Raw genomic sequence first — 20392 nt, 5'->3', positions numbered from 1 at the left:
GTACTGGAGACACTCACTTATCTAGGCCAAGAAATTTGGAAGGGAAGAACAATTGATTAGAAGAGATTGATATTTGTGTCCATTTTAGAAAAGTGACTCAATGGAATACAGAAAGCTTCTATACAATATCATTAAAATCATATGCAAGTGAAATTTTTCTAAAGGAAATTCAAATACAGCTGCAACACTACATTGACATGGAATTGCCAGAGGTTCAAGTCAGATTCAGATGAGGATGTGGAATGAGAGATATAAAACTGCTGATGTTAGATGTATCTTGGCTAGAAGCAGAGAATACCAGAAGGATGTTTACTTATGATTTATTGATATACAAAGGCTTTTGACTGTGTGGATCATGATGAACTATGAATAATATTGGAAAGAATATGTTTTTCCATAACAATTGTGCTCATGAGGAACCTCTACATAGACCAAGAGGCAGTCATTCAAACAGAACAAGAGTACACTAAATGGTATTAAATCAGTAAAGGTGTGCACCAGGATTGTATTCTTTCACCACATTTATTCAGTCTGTATGCTGAGCAAGTAATCTGAAAACTGGATTATTTGCAGAATAATGTGGCATCAGGATTCGAGGGGGACTCATGAAGAACCTGCAATATGCAGTTACTACCTTGATAACTGAAAGTGAAGAGGACTTAAAATACTACTGGTGAAGATCAAAGACCACAGACTTCAGTATGAGTTGCATCTCAAAGTAAAGAACACAAAAATCCTCACCAGTGAACTAATAAATAGTATGATGACGAAAGAAGAAAAGACTGAATTTGTCAAAGACAATTTTGCTCGGATCTTCTGTCAACTCTCATGCAAGTAGCAGTCAAGAATTCAAAGAACTTACAAGAATTAGGCAAATCTGCTGCACAAGACCCCTTTAAAGTGTTCATGTGTGTTTGACCCAAGCCATAGTACAAAGTTGGACAATGAATAAAAACAGCAGAAGGATTTATGCATTTGAGTTATAGTGTCTGAGAAGAAAATTGAAAGTAACATGGACTACCAGAAGAACAAACAAATCTGTGTTGGATGAAGTACAACCTAAATGCTCCTTAGAATACAGGATGACAAAACGTTTTTCATCATACTTTAGACATATTATCAGAAGGGGGGCAGTCCCTGAACAACGTCATCATACTTGGTAACATGGTTGTTGTTGCTGTTAAGTGTTGTCAAGTTGGTTCTGACGCATGGCGACTTTTTATAGGATTTCTGAGACTGATGAGTTTAAAGTACCCACTTTGTGATTCAAACCAACCATGCAGTCCAGGGCTTATGCTACAGCATCACAGCAAAAAGAAGGAAGATTTCCAATGAGATGGATTAGTACAGTAACAGCAGCAATGCACTCAAGTGTAACAATGAATGTGAGGATGGCTCAGGACATGACAAGATTTCATTCTGTTGTACACAGGGTTGCTATGAGTCAGAACGGGTTCAATGGCACCTAGCAACAACAACACTAGAAATTCAATGGTAAACAATATTTGCTCACTATGACACATTTCTCTTGGTGTGGTGCTACAGAATAAACACTGGACTGTGAACCACAAGGTCACTGGTTCAAACCTACCGGCTGATCCTTGGAAAGCCTATACAGGGTCGCTATGAGTCAGAACCGAATCACTGAACTTAGCAACAACACCGACACTTATATTCAAGACAAGGCTTCATTTAAACTTCTGGGTAACTAACTGAAAGGTTGGATGTTCAAGTCAACTCAGAAATACTTCAGAAGAAAAAGGCACCGTGGAAGAATAACTAGGTTATCTGCTTCTCTTTGGTCACATGCTTGAAACACTATGGAGTGAAGTTCTACTCAGAAATACAAGAGATTGCCATGAGTTGGTACCATCTCAATGGCAACTGTTTTTGTTGCGGTTGTTGTTTGGTTTTGGGTTTTGGTTCTGTACAATAAAACTTAAAAATGGGAAAATAATAAAACCACAAGACCTGGATGCATATTTACCTAATTATTTTTTCCTCTAAGAAGATGTTAGGAGGGGCCGAAAACCCAGAGATACGGCTTTTACGAAACTGCACCAGAGCTCTGGATCTAGCATAAGGGTCATGGCGTCAGTTTCCTGCAACCACCAGTGGAAAAATCATGGTATAAAGGAAAACATTGCGATTTAGAAATCGTTCAAGACATCAGACTCCCTCTGTGGCCATCCCAACCGGGTGGAAGTCAGAGGGCGGGCCTATAGCCAGACCAGCACAGGGAACCAGCGGTAAAAGCAGCGCAGTGACATTTGCAAAAGGAGGTGTGGAGGGATTCTATACGTTTTTTTCTTCCTCTTCCTTGTCGTGCTTTCTTTTCCCATCCCGGACAGCTTCAGGCAGGTGGGTGCACACCCCCAAAAAAGTCCAGTGTTGTGACCACAGCTTTCCCATGGCACAGAAAGAAAGAGCCCCATCAGTCCAAGGGCAAATTCTTTGGTTGCTGCTTTTGACTTCAGCCTGTGGTTCCCAGCCCTAAAGTTAACTTGTGCAGGATCATTAAGCCCTGCCTACCCAGCAAGAAAAAAGCAGGCTTGGCCTGAAAGACAAATCATATGAACAATCTGTAAAACCCCAATATAAAAAGATGCAACTATTTCAAGAATTACGCTGTGAACATGCAGATACTTAGCTGACCTTCAGAGACAAAATTAGTAAACAATCTTTCCCTCAGTAACTTCTCAATATCTATCAGCTCACCTCTACACTGGTGACTAGAGAAGGGGCCTGAGCTAGTGGACACCCCAGTCACTACTGGAGGCTTCTATGGTACACACACACTGCCTGTGTAGCAAGGCAACTGAACAGTCGGCCACAGTTTTATTTTTGTTTCAAAGAGGAGGTTCTTTTCTCTACTTTTATATTGCTTCTGCTTTGGGGCCTTTTGATCAAACATTTTTTCCTGAAGGTGGGAACTGTTTCTCCCTATGTTACCCAAGAAGAGTCAGCAATCATGGCCATATAGCCAAGCTACAAGCATACGCCATAATATTCCACTATTGAGACAAGAGCCAGTAAAAGCTGCTAAACATGACATGTGAAAAGGGAAGCCTATCACCTGATCAAATCCACCAGGAGACACCCAGTAAGCTTAATAACACAGACACAAATATTCATTTAAGCATTAAAAAACGCACATAACTACTGGAAATGACAAACAAAAGATCTCAAACATAACAAATGATCTCAAAACATGTCCAAAAACAGAAAAGAGTAACTGAGACAAATGTGCTGGAGACAGACAAAGGCTTCCCAGAAGAGGAAGACCAGGTTTTGAATTTGCCAGAGAAAGAATTCAGAATAATGATATGGAAACAAATTCAAATGATCCGAAAGGGATGGAGGAAAACAAGGAAGAAGTCAGGAAAGTACTACAAGAGCAATCTAACAAGAGTGATACAGCACTGGAAACAACTCAAAACCTGCAAAAAGAGGTCCAGATGATTAATAATAAAATATCAGAAATGGACAATACACTGAAAGGGGGAAGGAGCAGAATAGAAGAGATGGAAGCCAGAACTAGCAATCTGGGAAACAAATCTCTCAATACTGCTAAGATAGAACAAGCAGCTAAAAGGATAAAACAATCTGAAGAGAGTCTAAGATTCATGCTGGATAACATGAAGAGGAACAACTTAAGAATTACTGGCATTTCTGACCAGGAAGAATCAGAGAAGTCCACAGAAGAGATAGTTGAAGAGCTTCTGGAAGAAAATTTCTGTAACATCTTGAAAGATGAGAAGATAAACATTCAAGAAGCTGAACGTACCCCAGGAAGGATAGACCCCAAAAGAAAATCACCAAGACATATAATAATCAAGCTCTTCAAAATCAAAGACAAGAAGAGAATCTTAAAAGCAGTCAGGAAGAAGAGAAGTGTCACTTGCAAAGGCAAGCAAATCAGATTAAGCTCTGACTATTCAGCAAAAACCTTGCATGCAAGAAGGCAATGGGGAGACATACACAAAACCTTAAAAGAAAAAAGCTGCCAACCAAGAGTTGTCTATCCAGCAAAACTATCAATCATTTACGGTAGTGCAATCAAAACACTCAGGATAAACAGAATCTAAGAGATTTCATAAAACCAACCCAGCACTTCAAAACATCCTAAAGGGAGTTCTGTGGACTGAAAACCAACAAGAACAGAGAACAAACAGAGACTGACAGGTGTAGCAACACCACCTGGAACGCAGTCGACAGATATCAGAGTCCAGAACAGAATAAAACTACAACAACAAATTTAATGGAGCTGGGAGGTCAACCAAAGATCAAAATAATATCAATGTCAAAGAAGGTATAAACGTAGGAACAGAGATCTTGGTGGTAAGGATGTCAGGTAGACTACAGGATGCTAATGGATACAATCGATTATCTTAAATGGAAAGAAAAGTTAATAAACTATAAGGTAACCCCCCCCCCCCCAAAGTTAATACTTCACAACTTCCCATGAAAATGAACTTCTAAGCAGAACAAGCAAACATGAAAACTAAGAACAAACAGACAAGAAATAGCACAAAAAAAACCACAAACTCAGTCCAAGAAGGCTTGAAGAACAAAGGAACGAACAGCACTACCAAAAAATTAACATAATGGCAGCAATTAATTCATACCTATCTAATATTACATTAAATGTCAATGGGTTGAATGCATGTGTGAAGAGACAGAGAGTGGCAGAATAAATAAGAAAACAAGACTCTTCAATATGCTGCCTGCAAGAGACACATCTTACACACAAAGACAAAAACAGACTAAACGTTAAAAGATGGAAAAAAATGTACCAACCTAATTGCAACAATAAATAAGAAGGAGTGGCAATACTAATCTCCTATAAAGTTAACATTAAGACAAAAACCAGCATAAGAGACAAAGAAGGACACTATCTCATGATCAAAGGGTCAATTGAGCAAGATGACATAACCATAATAAATGTCTATGCTTCCAATGAAAGAGCACCAGATATATTAAGCAAACCTTACTAGAATTGAACAAAGAAATAGACAAATCTACAATTATAGTGGGAGATTTTATTACACCACTTTTGAAAAGGGATAGAACAACCAGAAAGAAACTCAACAAACTTACAGAGGAACTAAAAATCATAATAACCAACGTGAGCTCACAGATTTGTACAGAGCATTCAACCCAACAATAGCACAACATACATTCTTCTACAGTGCACATGGAACATTCTCCAGAATTGACCATATGTTAGGTTACAAAGCAAGTCTCCATAAATTGACAAACATCAAAATACTACAAAACATCTTTTCAGATCACAATGCTATAAAACTAGAAATCAAAAATAAGAAGACCAAGGAAATAAAGTCGAATATATGGGAAGTGAATAACACCCTGCTGAAAAGCGACTAGGTAAAAGAAGAAATTAAACATGAATTCAAAAAGTTCCTAGAAACAAACAAGAATGAAAACACAATTACCAAAACTTTGGGACATGGTGAAAGTGATGCTAAGGACAATTTATTGCAATCAATGCACACATCCAAACAGAGGAAAGAACCAAAATTAACACAATAACATAGCATCTCCTACAATTAGAAACTGACCAACAGAGGGAACCTACAGTCACCAAAAGATAAAAAAATAAAGATATGAGCAGAAATAAATAAGATAGAAAACAGAAGAACTACAGAAAGAATCAACAGTACAAGAAACTGGTTCTTTCAAAGGATTAATAAAATTGACAAACCATTGGCAAACCTAACAAAAGAAAAGAGGGAGAAGACACAAATAACTCACATTAGAAACCACATGAGTGATATCACTATGGAACCAAATGAAATCAAAAGGATAATAACAGAATACTATGAAGAGTTGTACTTTAACAAATTAGAAAATTTAGAAGAGATGGATAGAGTTTTAGGAAAACACGACCTACCTAAACTTACATCGAGTGAAATAGAAAACTTGAACAGATTCATACAAAGGAAGAAATTGATCAGGTCATCAAAAAACTCCCATCCAAAAATGTCCAGGTCCAGATGGCTTCACTGGTGAGTTCTACCAAACATTCAAGGAAGAGCTGTCATCAATTCTACTCAAATTATTCCAGAAGATAGAAGAGGATGGAAAACTTCCTATACTTTTTATGAAGCAAGCATAACCATCATACCAAAACCAGGGAAGGACGTCATGAAGAAAGAAAATTATACACCAATATCCCTCATGAACATAGATGCAAAAATTCTCAACAAAATCCTAGCCAACAGAATCCAGCAAACCATCAAAAAAATACTACATCATGATCAAGTGGGATGCCTATCAGGGATGCAAGGATGGTTCAACAGTAGAAAAATGATCAATGTAATCCACCATATAAATACGAAAAAGGAAAAGAACCTCATAATCATATGGATTGATGCAGAAAAGGCATTTGACAAAATCCACCATCCATTCCTGATAAAAACACTCAACAAAGTAGGAATTGAAGGGAAATTCCTCAACATAATTAAGTGCATATAAACAAAACCAATAGCCTACATCACTCTTAATGAAGAGAAATTGAAAGCTTTCGTCTGTGAATGGGAACCAGACAAGAATGTCCTTTGTCACCACTACTATTCAATATTGTATTGAAAGTCGTAGCCAGAGCTATACGGCAAGACAGAGAAATTAAAGACATCCAAATTGACAAAGAAGAAATAAAACTCTCTCTATTTTCAGTCAATATGATCCTATACATAGAAAACCAAAAGACTCAGTAAAAAAGCTACTAGACATCATTGGAAGATTCAGCAAAGTGGCAGGGTATAAGATAAACATACAAAAATCAGCTGGATTCCTCTATAGTAACAATTACATAGCTGAAAATGACATCAGGAAAGCATTGCCATTTACAATAGCCGCCCAAAGATGGAATATTTAGGAAAAAATGTAACCAGAGAAACAAAGCACTTATACAAAAAAATTACAAAACACTACTAAAAGAAACCAAAAGAGACTTAAAAAACTGGAAGAACATACCATGTTCCTGGATAAGAAGACTCAACATCATGAAAATGCCAATACTGACCAAAGCAATTTACACATATAATGCAATCTCAATCCAGATTCCAATGACATTTTTCAAAGAGATGGAAAAGACAATTAGAAACTTTATATGGAAAAGAAAGAGACTCAGGATAAGCAAAGCACTGCTTAAGAAGAAGGCAAACGTTGGAGGCCTGTCACTTCCCGACTTCAAAATTTACTACATGGCTACAATGGTCAAAACAGTCTGGTAATGGTACAATGAAAGATACATTGATCAATGGAGCAGAACTGAGAATCCAGAAATTAACCGACATACAGCCAACTGATTTTCAACAAAGTGCCTAGGTATATTGCATAGGGAGGAGATAGTCTCTTTAAGAGACGGTGCTGACAGAACTGGAAAGCGATTTGCAAAAGATTGAAACAATACCTTTACCTCACACCCTATACAAAACCAAATTCAGCATGGGTTATAATCCCAAAACTACGAAGGTCATCAATGAAAAATAGGGACAAATGTGAGGGATCTAATTCAGGGCAAACACAGACTACCAAACATTTTCAAAATTACACAAACAAAAGTAGACAAAACAGATGAGTGGGGCATACTAAAAATTAAAAACTTATGTGCATCAAAAGGATTCACCAGAAGAGTAAGAAGGAAACCCACAGAATGGGAAAAAAATCTTTTGCAATAACACATCAGAAAAGGGACCTATTTTAAAAATATATAGGAAACTATAACACCTCTATAAGAAAAAGACAAATAACACAATTAAAAAATGGGCACAAGGCATGATCAGACACTCACCAAGGAGGAGATCCAGGCAGCCAACAAACATATGAAAAAATGTTCATGATCACTAGCCATTAGAGAGATACAAATCAAAACAACAATAAGATATCATCTCACACCAGCAATAACAGCCAAGATCAAAAAAGTAGAGGACAGAGGCAGGGCTTGATGTTGGCTAGAGTGGAGGTACAGTGAGATTCGCCATCAACAATACCACAGAATGAATACTAGGCAAATCAGATCCAGGTCAGAGCTCCAAAACTCGGAAGCACATAGATAGGAATATTTGAAAGGTTTGAAGGCTTATACCTAGTGGAACTTGTAGCAAACATAAGAAATTGTGCACTTTTGAATCTGCCAGGCTTGGCAGTCAGAAGCCAACAATAGGGTAAAACCAAACAGCAAGACCAAGCAGGAGAGTAGACACACCTCTGAAAAACACTACAGTAACCTTGGAACTGGGTGGACAATACACTTTGTCGGTTTTGCTTTGTCCTGACATTCTTTTATTTGGTATCTGTTCATTGCCCCCCACGCACTGTTTGCACACTTCCATTCTAGTGACTAGAGAGGGTGTCTGAGCAAGTGGACACCCCCTCCACAATAACCACTGGTGGGTTCTTCTGCCACACATGTGCACAGATACTCTCTGCCCAAGAGCTGGCACTGAACTGTTTTTTTTTTTTTGGTTTTTGTTTTTTTTTGTTTTTTTTTTTTTTTAAATAAGAAAAGCCAGAACGAGGGGTTTAAGGAGGGAAAGAGATTTTAAAAACAAAACAAGCTAAAAAATTAAAATAAATCCTGAGGTGCATCATAACAACCAACAGTGACATCTTGAAATCTCTCAGGCAACTTTGAAGGCTAGAAGCTGAAAGAGGACATTACAGTCATAATCATATTAGGCTACAGATTTTTTTTCCTCCTCTCCCTCCTCTCCCTTTTCTGTGATTATAGACTACAGTATCCAGTCTAGTTTTTTGTTGTTGTTTTGGTGTTTTTTTGTTTTGTTTTGTTTTGTTTGCTGTTGTTGTATTGCTGTTTTATGCTCCCCCTTCTACCTTTGGGAGACTCTTTCTCTTCCTATATTACCTAAGAACAGACAGCAACTGATGTCATATTGTCAAGCTACAATCACACTCTATAAAACACCAAAATCCAGACAACAACGAATGCCAACTGCCATATACCAGGGAGGCAGCCAACACCTTTGAAAATTACTCTGAGTTAAGTAATAAAAGAGAGAAATGGGAAACTCACATCCTGATCACATCTACCTAGAAGCAATCAGAAAGCATAAAAAAAAACCAAAAGACATACTCAATTAAGTATTAAGGCCACTGATAAACACTAAACATGTCCAAGAAGCAAAAGCAGATGACCATATCAGCACATGTCCAGAAACAAGATAATGGACTATAAAATAACCTCAAAGAATATCAACACTTCACAACATACCAAGAAAATAAAAATCCAAGAACATGGAAACACTAAAACTATGAGGAAACTCACAAGAAAGAACACAAGAACCATGAACACAGCAAAGGAAGACACACAGAACAAAAAAAGCAGCAACATCACACACACACAAAACCCCAAACATAATGGCGGTAATTAATCCATACCTATCGATAATTACCCTGAATATAAACAGATTAAATGCACCAGTTAAGAGACAGAGGATGGCAGAATGGATAAGAAAACAAGACCCTTCAATATGCTGTCTGCAAAAGAGACATCTCACACACAGACACAAAAACAGATTAAAAGTCAAAGGATGGAAAAAAAATATACCAAGCTAATTGCAATAAAAAAATGAAGAGGAGTGGCAGTCATAGTTTGTGATAAAATAAACTTTAAGGCAAAATACAGCATAATAGATAAAGATGTATATTATCTCATGATTACAGGAACAATTGAACAAGATGACATAATCATAATAAATATCTATGCTTCCAATGAAAGAGCTCCAAAATATATAAAGCAAACTCTAATAGATTTAAAGAAAGAAATAGATGAATCTAAAATAATAGTGGGTGATTTTAATACAACACTTACAAAAATGGACAGAACCAGAAAGAAACTTCACAAAGACACAGAAGAACGAAACAACACAATCAGCCAACTGGACCTCATGGTGCGTACAGAACATTCAACCCAACAACAGCACAATATACATTATTTTCCAGTGCACATGGAACATTCTCCAGAATAGACCATGTCTTAGGCCACAAAACAAATCTCCTTAAATTTACAAATATCAAAATACTACAAAGCATTTTCTCAGATCACAATGCTATCAAACTAGAAATCGACAATAGGAAGACCAAGGAAATAAAGTCAAATTCATGGAAACCAATAACACCCAGTTGAAAATCAACTGGGTAGTAGAAGAAATTAAACGTGAATTCACAAAGTTCCTGGAAACAAATGAGAACGAAAACAAAACATACCAAAATCTTTGGGATACAGCGAAAGCAGTGCTAGGAGGACAATTTATTACAATAAACGCACACATCCAAAAAGAAGAAACAAATTTAACACATTAACACAGCATCTACAAAAATTAGAAACAGACCAACAGAGGGAACCTACAGCCACCAAAAGAAAGGAAATTATAAAGATAAGAGCAGAAATAAATGAGATAGAAAACAGAAAAAACTATAGAAAGAATCAATAGGACAAGAAGCTGGTTCTTTGAAAGGATAAAGAATATTGACAGATCATTGGCAAATCTAACAAATTAAAAGAGGGAAAAGACATAAATAACATGCCTTGGAAACCACATGGGTGATATCACAACATACCCATAGGAAATCAAAAGGATAATAACAGAATACTATGAAGAGTTGTACTCCAACATATTTGAAAACTTAGAAGAGATGGATAAATTTTCAGAAAAACACGACCTACCTAAACTTACACAAAGTGAAGTAGAAAACCTTAACAGACCCATAACAAAAGAAGAAACTGATTAGGTCGTTAAAAATCTGCCAACCAACAGAAATACAGGTCCAGATGGCTCCAATGGTGAATTCTACCAAACATTCAGGGAAAAGCTGTCACCAATTCTACTCAAATTATTCCAGAATATAGAGAAGGATAGAAAACTTCCTGATACATTTTATGAAGCAAACATAAATAACCCTTATAGTAAAACCAGGGAAAGTCATCACTGGTTTTAAGAAAGAAAATTATAGACCAATATCCCTCATCAACATAGATGCAAACATTCTCAACAAAAACTTAGCCAATAGAATCCATCAAAACATCAGAAAGATAATACATCATGATCAAATGGGATTAATATCAAGGATTCAAGGATGGTTCAACATTAGAAAAACAATCAACATAATCCACCATATAAATAAGAAAAAAGAAAAGAACCACATGATCATATCGATTGATGCATAAAAGGCATTTGATAAAATCTAATATCCATTCCTGATAAAAACACTGAACAAAGTAAGAATTGAAGGGACATTCTTCAACATAGGTTACGAATGGGGCTTCAAGCCGCAAGGTCAGCAGTTCGAAACTACCAGCCATTCCGTGGGAGAAAGATGAGGCTTTCTACTCCCGTAAAGATTTACAGCCTGTACAGGGTCGCTATGGGTCGGAACCGACTCGATGTCACTTAACAACAACAACAACACACAAAACCAACAGCCTACATTACTCTCAATGGCAATGAAACAACATATGATAGGATGAATGTAAAGCTAATGTTCCCCCACGAAAACTATCACATAATTCACAATAAAACATTAAAAAAAATTAAAAAGTAGAGGACAATAAATGCTGGACAGTATATGGAGAGACTGGGACACTCCTACATTGTCGGAGGTATTGCAAAATGGTCCAACCTCTCTAGAAAGCAATATGGCGCTTCCTCAGAAGGTTGGAAATAGAAATATCTTATGACCCAGCAATTCCTCTACTTGGTATTTACCCACAAGAAAAACGAGCCACAACACTAGAAAATATATGCACACCAATGTTCATAGCAGCATTATTTACGCAAAAAAAGGGAGACAGCCTAAATGCCCATCAATTGAAGAATGGATAAACAAACTGTGGTAGATACACACAATGGAATATTATGCTACCTCGAAGAACAACAAGGAAGCTGCAAGCCATCACATAACATGGATGAAACTTGAGGACGTTATGCTGAGTGAAATTAGGCACAAAAGGATAAATACTGCTTAGGACCATTATTGTAAAAGACTAACAAAAAGAATGCACCCCAAAGTGTAAAAACCAAACAAAACTATATATATAATTGCTGATCACTGTCTTGTATGGGATGAGAGGAGGGTTGAGAGGGAAAGTTAGAGCACAGGGTAGGGAATAGACACAGGAGAGCTTGGGAGGGAGTGAGTAGCAAGCAGTACACAAGAAGGGGGAAGGGAATGGAAGAACAAGGTGATGGAGAACAGGTAAGCAGTTTCGCCCCATGGGCTAAGTGGGACAGAGGTAAATGATAATGTATGCACAACCTTGGAACAACAGGCTTCAGGATACAGGAATTGAGGCATGGTTTGGAAGGGAAAAAGAGGGAGATAATACTAAGATGCTTGGCTGTCTTTTGAATCTTGGTTTCCCTTGCCTGCCATTGTTAAATAGATACTTGGGGGGTGGGATAGCTAGAAACATCACAATAGAAAGCTTATAAGTCAGTCTTCAGCCTATAATTGATTAGAGTTACTTAAAGGGGGCTAGAAATTGCCCAGTGAAACAGACCTCCTGTGGAGCTTTTGCACTGCATAAGAGCATAGGTGAAAACCAGAATCTCATCCAGAATTGTCTGAGGTGAGAAATTTCCACTGAAAAGGATGAGTAGACCAGCCTGGAGCGGCTAGAAGAACATAAGATACTTCGTGAAGAAAGACCAGCAGGAAAAATCAGAAACAATAATGGCAGTCTGATTGACTACTACAAGAAAGAACAAGTAAGCTGTTTGCCCGGGAACCATCAAGGCAAGTGGTCTGGTCCCCTCAGAGCAAACTCCCTTCCAGCACTAAGACTCAAGGGGAATACATGAGCAGGCATGTGGTCTGGCTGGTGACCACGTTGGTCACTGATAAGGAGAAGAGAGGGAAAAACAGCAATGAAGTTGGGATCTAAGTCTGACCACATTCAGTAGAGTCCTGTGAACCCAGCGGAGATCTGGGTGGCCAGCAATATGGCATGACCCAGGGACTCCTTGGCTCAGAGGCAGTGACGTGGCCACGGAGGACTGGAGTGGAGAGGGAAGCGTCCAGCTGATAGGAAGTGAGGAGAGATGCACAAGAACACCCATACTTGCAGATAGTACCCACTTGACCTGGCTTTGATGGCTGGATGATCAGAACTCGACTAGAAGAAGATAGAAGAGGGAAGAAAGAAAGAAAGAAAGAAAGAAAAAGTAACCTGCTACAATTTGATGAACTTTACCTATGCGTATGGATGTTGTTGTTGTTAAGTACCATGGAGTCGGTTCTGACTCATAGTGACCCAGTAACAGGGATTCTAAGGCTGTAAATCTTTATGGGAGCAGAAAGCCTCATCTTTCTCCCACGGAACAGCTGGTAGTTTCGAACTGCTGATCCTGAGATTCACAGCCCAATTCGAAACCACTACGCTACCAGAGTTGTTGTTGTTGTTGTTATGTGCCGTGGAGTGGAGTCGACTTTGACTCATAGTGACCCTATACAGGGTTTCCGAGGCAGTAGCTCAAAAAGGGAACACATCTTTACAGCAAGGATCACTCCAACCCCTCGGTACACAGGGTTGACAGGGATGGGGTACTTAGACACTGGTTACTCAAAATGGGGTTAGGTGGAGGAGCCTATAAAGGCAAAAAGTGACGGGCTTACAAGCTTTCAAGAGGCAGCCTAGTTCCAGATGTGACAGTGGTAGGTAGTACCTCCACCGAATGATTTCTAATCTGTTGGGACGGGGCTGGCGAAAAGAAATGGGGATAAGACTCTTGTGGTACAATAGTGAATAATTGCCATCAGAACTGACTGTGAGGTTCGGAAATGTAGAGGGAGATGCTTTTAGACAAAAGGAGGGGAGTGATTGATTTTGCAGTCCAGGAGAGAAGGTCCCTGGGACCATCAAGTGAGAAGAGCGGAGAGCATGACCCTACCCAGAGAAGCAGTGATGCTAGGCATGGAAACAGAGATGATGAAGTGGACAGATGGAGTGGCGGGGACACGGGACTTGGCAGGAGAAGGGCTGTGTGCTGTCAGCTGGAGGGGTGGGGGTGGGTGGGTATTTGGTTACTTGATGATGCATGGAGGGGATTGTAATCATTGCAATGAAATGAAATATGAAAGGATTTATGTGAAACTGATGTTCTCTCATGTAAACCAACATAACTCACAATAAAAACTTAAAAAAACAACAACAACACATGTTAGCGTCTACAGTATTTATTTATAAACTCAACAAAATATCCTAATTATGTTATTGTTTTTGTTAAGTGTAGAGTCAGTCCTGACTCAGAGCAACACTGTATAGTGTCTACAAGGAGCGACTGGTGGGTTTGAACCTCCAACTTTGTGGTTTTAGCAGTTTAGTTCTTGTCCAACAGTACCACAACAGCACCACAACCTAGTAATATAAAGTAAAATATATTTTTCTGCCAAAGGAAAAATTCTAAAATTTGATTAGTCATATGAATTATTTTTATTTACGAAGATCATTCCTTTAAAAAGAGGTATTTTGAAAGTGAAATATATAGATGATATTTGTTTTCACTAATGCTTCTTGCTTTCTCCAAGTCTTAATTATACATGGCTTGGGTAAAGTTAATCCACATTTCCTACTGTTATTCTTTGGTGCTGTTGAATCATTTTTGACTCATAGATACCCTGTGTACAACAGAATGAAACACTGCTAATCCAAAACCACCCTTACAATCATTTTGGTTTTTTGTTTGAAGCCATTGTTGCAGCCACTGTATCAACATATCTCATTGAGGGTCTTCCTCTTTTTTCTGACCCTCTTCTTTACCAAGCATGATGTCTTTCGTCAGGGACTGATCCCTCTTAATTACTTGTACAAAGTAAGTAATACAAAATCTCACCGTTCTTGCTTCTTAGGGGCCTCCTGATTGTACTTCTTCCAAAGTAGCTTTCCTTGTTCTTCTGGAAATCAATAGTATATTTATTCAATGTTCTTCACCAACACCACAATTCAAAGACATCACTTCTTGGATTTTCCTTATTCATTGCTCAGCTTTCACAAGCATATGAGGTGATTGAAAATATCATGGCTTAGATTTGATGCATCTTAGTCCTCAAAGTAATATCTTTGCTTCTTAAAAATTTTAAGAGGCCTTTTGCAGATTTTCCCAAGGAATATGTCATTTGATTTCTTGAATGATCCTTCTATGGGTGTCAATTGTGGACCCATGTATATTAAAATCCTTGACAAGTCAATCTTTTCTCCCTTATTTATGCTGCTCCTTATTTGTCTAACTATACAAATTTTTGTTTTCTTTATGTTGAGGGATAATCTATACTGAAGTCTATAGTCTTTGATCTTTATTATTAAGTGCTTCAAGTTCTATTTGTTTTTTTTTTGTTTGTTTGTTTCCTCCAATCTTGATGCTGCTTTCTTCTTCATATAGTTCAGCTTCTTGGATTATCTCCTCAGTATACAGATTGAATAAATATGGGAAAGGATACAACCCTGATGTTCATCTTTTCTGATTTTAAACCATGCAGCAGCCTCTTGTTCTATTTGAAAGACTGCCTCTTGGTTTATGTATTTCACATGAGTATAAAAAAAAATGTTTTGAAATTCTCAATTTTCACAATGTTATTTATGATTTGTTAAGATTCACACAGTTGAATGTCTTTGCATAGTGAATAAAACATAGGTAAATGCTTCTCTGGTGTACTCTGCTTTCAGCCAAGATCCTTGTGACATAAGCAAAGATATCCCTCATTCTACATCTTCTGAATCTGGTTTGAATTCTTGGGCATTCCCCGTTTATGTACTGCTGCAACAGCTTTTGAATTATCTACAGCAAAATTTTATTTACATATGGTAGTAATGATGTTACTTGATAATTTCCACAGTCTACTGAATGGGCTTTCTTTGCAATAGGCACAAATATGGAACATCTTAAATTTTATCTTCCCGAGCAGCCCTTTGAAATTTTCTGTTCAACTCTTTTACCACCTCTTTTTTTTGCATCAGTTGTAGCTTCTCTATCCTGGAGAGCAAGTTTCCAAGTCTCTCCAGGCCTCTATTTTAATCTTTTGCTTCTTTCTTGTCTTCTTAATAATCTTTTGTTTTTGTTTTTTCCTTATGACGTTCTTGATTTCATCTCACGAGATTCCTCATCTTTGGTCATTGTGTCTAATGCATCAAATCTGTTATGGAGACGATTTCTAAATTCAGGTGGGATATAGTTAAAGTTATACTTTGGCTCTTGTGGACTTGTTTTAAAATTTTATTCAGCTTTAACCTGAACTTGCATATGAACAATTGATGCTCTGTTCCATAGTCTGCTCCTGGCCTTGCTTTTCTGGTGATATAGAACTTTTCTACCATCTCTTCCCACAGACTCATAGTGATCCTGTATATTCTACCAGGTGAGGTCCATGTGAATAGTCATCCATTATATTGTTTAAAGAAGGTATTAACATTTAATAAGTCATTGGTCAAATGTGGCTTTTGAGATATAAATGATGCTGCAGATCACATGATTAAATTTTAAAAGAACAATGGTATAAAAAAAAATCAAGTCTGAACTTGCAATACTTAAGGTTTCTTCGGACAAAATACTGAATGATACAGAAAGCATCAAAACACGATGGAAATAAGACTATAGGTAGAAGCCTGAACCACATCCAGATCTCCAGAGATGGGAAATTTCCACTTGAAAGGATGAGTAGACCAGCCTGGAGCGGCTAGAAGAACAGAAGATGCTTCTTTAAAGAAAGACCTACAGGAAAAATACAAAACAATAGAGGCAGATGGACTGTTACTACAAGAACAAACAAATGGCTTGCCCAGGAAACATCAAGGCAAGTGGTCGGGTCCACTCAATGCAAACCCCCTTCCAAGACTAAGACTCAATGGAAATACGTGCTCTGATTGGTGACCACATGCATCGCCAATAGGGGGAAGTGGGGTAAAAGCAGCAATGAAGTGGCAAGCTAAGCCCTACAATGTTCGGTGGGCTTCTGTGGACCCGGATGGGGACCTGGTTGGCCAGCAGTGTGGGGAGACCTGGGGATTCTTGGGCCCAGAGTCAGTGACATGGTCACAGAGGACTAGAGTGGAGAGTGAAGCTACCGAATGACAGGAAGAGAGGGCATATGCACAAAAACACTCACACTTGCAGATGGTACCCACTTGACCTGGCCAGATGACTGGGTGATCAGAGCTCAACCAGGAGAAGAAAGACGAGGAAAAAAAGAGTGATCGGATACAATTGGATGAACTTGTCCTACACCTATGGACGCAGTAACCCAAAAGAGGGAACAAATCCTTACAGCAAGAAACATTCCCACCCGCTCCACACACAGAGTAGACAGATAGGGGCAACTTGGACGTTGGATACCCAAATGGGGGGGAGGGACTACAAAGGCAAGAAGTGACTGGCTTACAAGCTTTCAAGAGGGAACCTAAAGCTACGGGGCATGGAGGAAGGCAGAATCTCCAGTGAATACTATCTAATCTGTCTAGGCGGAGCTGATGAAATGAAATGCAAATGGATCACTTGTGATACAATTGTGAATGATTGTTATCAGGACTGATTGTGAGGGTTGGAAATGTAAAGGTAGATGTTTTGTAGCAAGGAAGGGAGTGATTAACTCTCCAGTGTAGGAGCGGAGGTCTCTGGGACCATCAACGGAGAAGAGCCGAGAGAGGGACCCTACCCAGAGAAGCAACGAGGCCCGAGATAGAGGCAGAGACGATGACGTGGAGTGATGAAGCAGCTGGGGACTTTGGATCCAGAGAGGGAGAGGGACTGTGTGCTGAAGACTGGAGGGTGGAGTTTAGGGGGCGGGTTTATAGGGTATACCCTTTGGTCGGTTGATGATGCATGGAGGGGATTGGAACCATGGCAATGAAATGATATAAGGTGGAATGAATGTAAAACTAAAGTTCTCTCATGTAAACTATCATATAATTGGCAATAAAACATTAAAAAAAAAAAAAGGAAGCTATACACAGTCACTGTGTCTGAAAGAAATGATCAATGTTCAACCATTTCAACAGGTAGCATATGATCAAGAGCCAATGGTACTGAAGGAAGAAGTCCAAGGTACACTGAAGGCATTGGCAAAAAATGAAGTTCTGGAAATGGATGGAATACAAATTGAAATCTTTCAAAAAACTGATGTAGCAGTGGAGGCACTCACTTATCTAGGCCAAGAAATTTGGAAGACAGTCACCTGGCCAATATTCTGGAAGAAATCCATATTTGTGCCGATTCCAACGAGAGGCAACCCAACAAAAATATTGTCATCAGACAATATCATTATTATCACGTGCAAATAAAATTATGCTAAAGATAATTCAAAAATGGCTGCATCAGTATACTGATAGGGAACTGTCAGAAGTTCAAGCCAGATTCAAATAAGAACATGGAATGAGGGATATTTATGTTGACATCAGATGGATCTTCACTTAAAGCAGAGAATACTAGAAAGATGTTTACCTGTGCTTTATTGACTATGCAAAAGCTTTTGATTGTATAGATCATGACAAAATATGGACAATATTGTAGAGAATGAGTATTCTGCAACACTTATTTTTGCACATGAAGAACATGTACATAGACCAAAAGGCAGTTTTTCAAACTAACAAGGGGACACTGAATGGTTAAAATTAAGAAAAGTGTGTGGGAGGATTATATTCTTGCACTATACTTATTCAATCTGTATGCTGAGCAAATAATCCAAGAAGCTGGATTATAAGAAAAAGAAAGTGGCATCAGTATTGAAGGAAGACTCATGAACAACCTGTGATATGCAGATAATACAATCTTGCTTGCTGAAATCAAAGAGGATTTAAAATATTTACTGATGAAGATCCAAGACCACAGCTTTCCATATGGGTTGCGCCTCAGTGTAAAAATAAATTAACAAAAATCCTGGCCACCGGATCAATAAATAACCTCATGATAAATAGATAAAAGTTTGAAGTTGTCAAATACTTCATTTTTGCTGTATTCCACCATCAACACTTATAGAAGCATCAGTCAAGAAATCAAACAGTGTATTTCTCTAGTCAAATGTGCTGCACATGACCTCTTTAAAATATCCAAGAGCAAAAATGTCAGTTTGAGGACGAAAGTGCTCCTGACCCAAACCATGATATTTTCAATAGCCTAATATACATGTGAAATAGGACAATAAATAATGAAGACCATAGAAGAATCTATGTACTTGATTTGTGCCTTTGGAAATTAATATTAAAGATACCATGGACTGCCAAAAGAACAAACCAATCTGTGTTGGAAGAAGTACAGCCGGAATGTTCCTTAGAAGCCAAGGTGTTCAGACTTTATCTCTTATTCTTGGGACATATTATAAGGAGGGACCAGTCCCTGGAGATGGACATCAAGCTTGGTAAAGTGGCATGTCAGCTACAAATAGGGAGACCCCTAATAAGATGGATGGGCACAGTGGCAGCAGCAGTGGTTTTCAAACACAGCAGCATTTGTGAGGATGGCACAGGACTGGCTGTTGTTTTGTTCTTTTGTACATATTGACCAGAACCAACTTGATGAGACCTAACAACAACAACCAATCATTTATCTTGCAAAATTCTATCATGCATTCTCTAGTTATCTTCTATCACCAAAATCATCTTTTCCAAAAACCAGTCCTTGCTACTTGTTTCCAATATTTTCATTCTAATCACCAGTAATCATCCATATATCTTAATTTCATGTTTGATGAATTTAAGACTACAGGAGTTGGTAGAATTCTTCAATTTATCATCACAGGCTTTATTGTTTCGTGTGTGAATTTGGATAATAGTGACATTTACTGGTTTTCCTTGTAGGTGTATGACTATTAGTCTGTCACAGACAGCATTATACTTCAATATAGATCTTAAAATGCTCTTTTTGCTGATGAATACTACACCTTTCCTCTTTAATTTGTCATTCTTAGCATAATAAACAATATGATTTTCAGTGGCCAATGTCAGTCCATTTCAGCTCACTAACGCATAACATAAGGAGCTCTGGTAGCACAGTGGTTATGAATTGGGCTGCTAACCTCAAGGTCCACAGTTTGAAATTACCAGCTGTTCAGCGGGAGAAAGATGAGGCTTTCCTCTCGGGTAAAAATTTGCAGCCTCGGGAACCCTGTGCAAGTTCACTATGAGTCGGAACCGACTCCATGGTACTTAACAACAACAATGCATAACATATTGTTCCATTTCATTTTTGACAATTTCCAATTTTCCTAGATCCATACTTCATAAATTCCATGTTCTGATTATTAATGGATGTTTACTGCTATTTCTAAGGAGCTCTGGTAGCATAGTGGTTACGAATCGGGCTGCGAACCTTAAGGCCAGCAGTTCGAAACTACCAGCTGTTCCACGGGAGAAAGATGAGGC

This window comes from Chrysochloris asiatica, unplaced genomic scaffold (genome assembly GCF_000296735.1).
Source record: "Chrysochloris asiatica unplaced genomic scaffold, ChrAsi1.0 scaffold00164, whole genome shotgun sequence".
In the NCBI taxonomy this organism is placed as follows: Eukaryota; Metazoa; Chordata; class Mammalia; order Afrosoricida; family Chrysochloridae; genus Chrysochloris; species Chrysochloris asiatica.
This window is presented reverse-complemented; position numbering follows the sequence as displayed.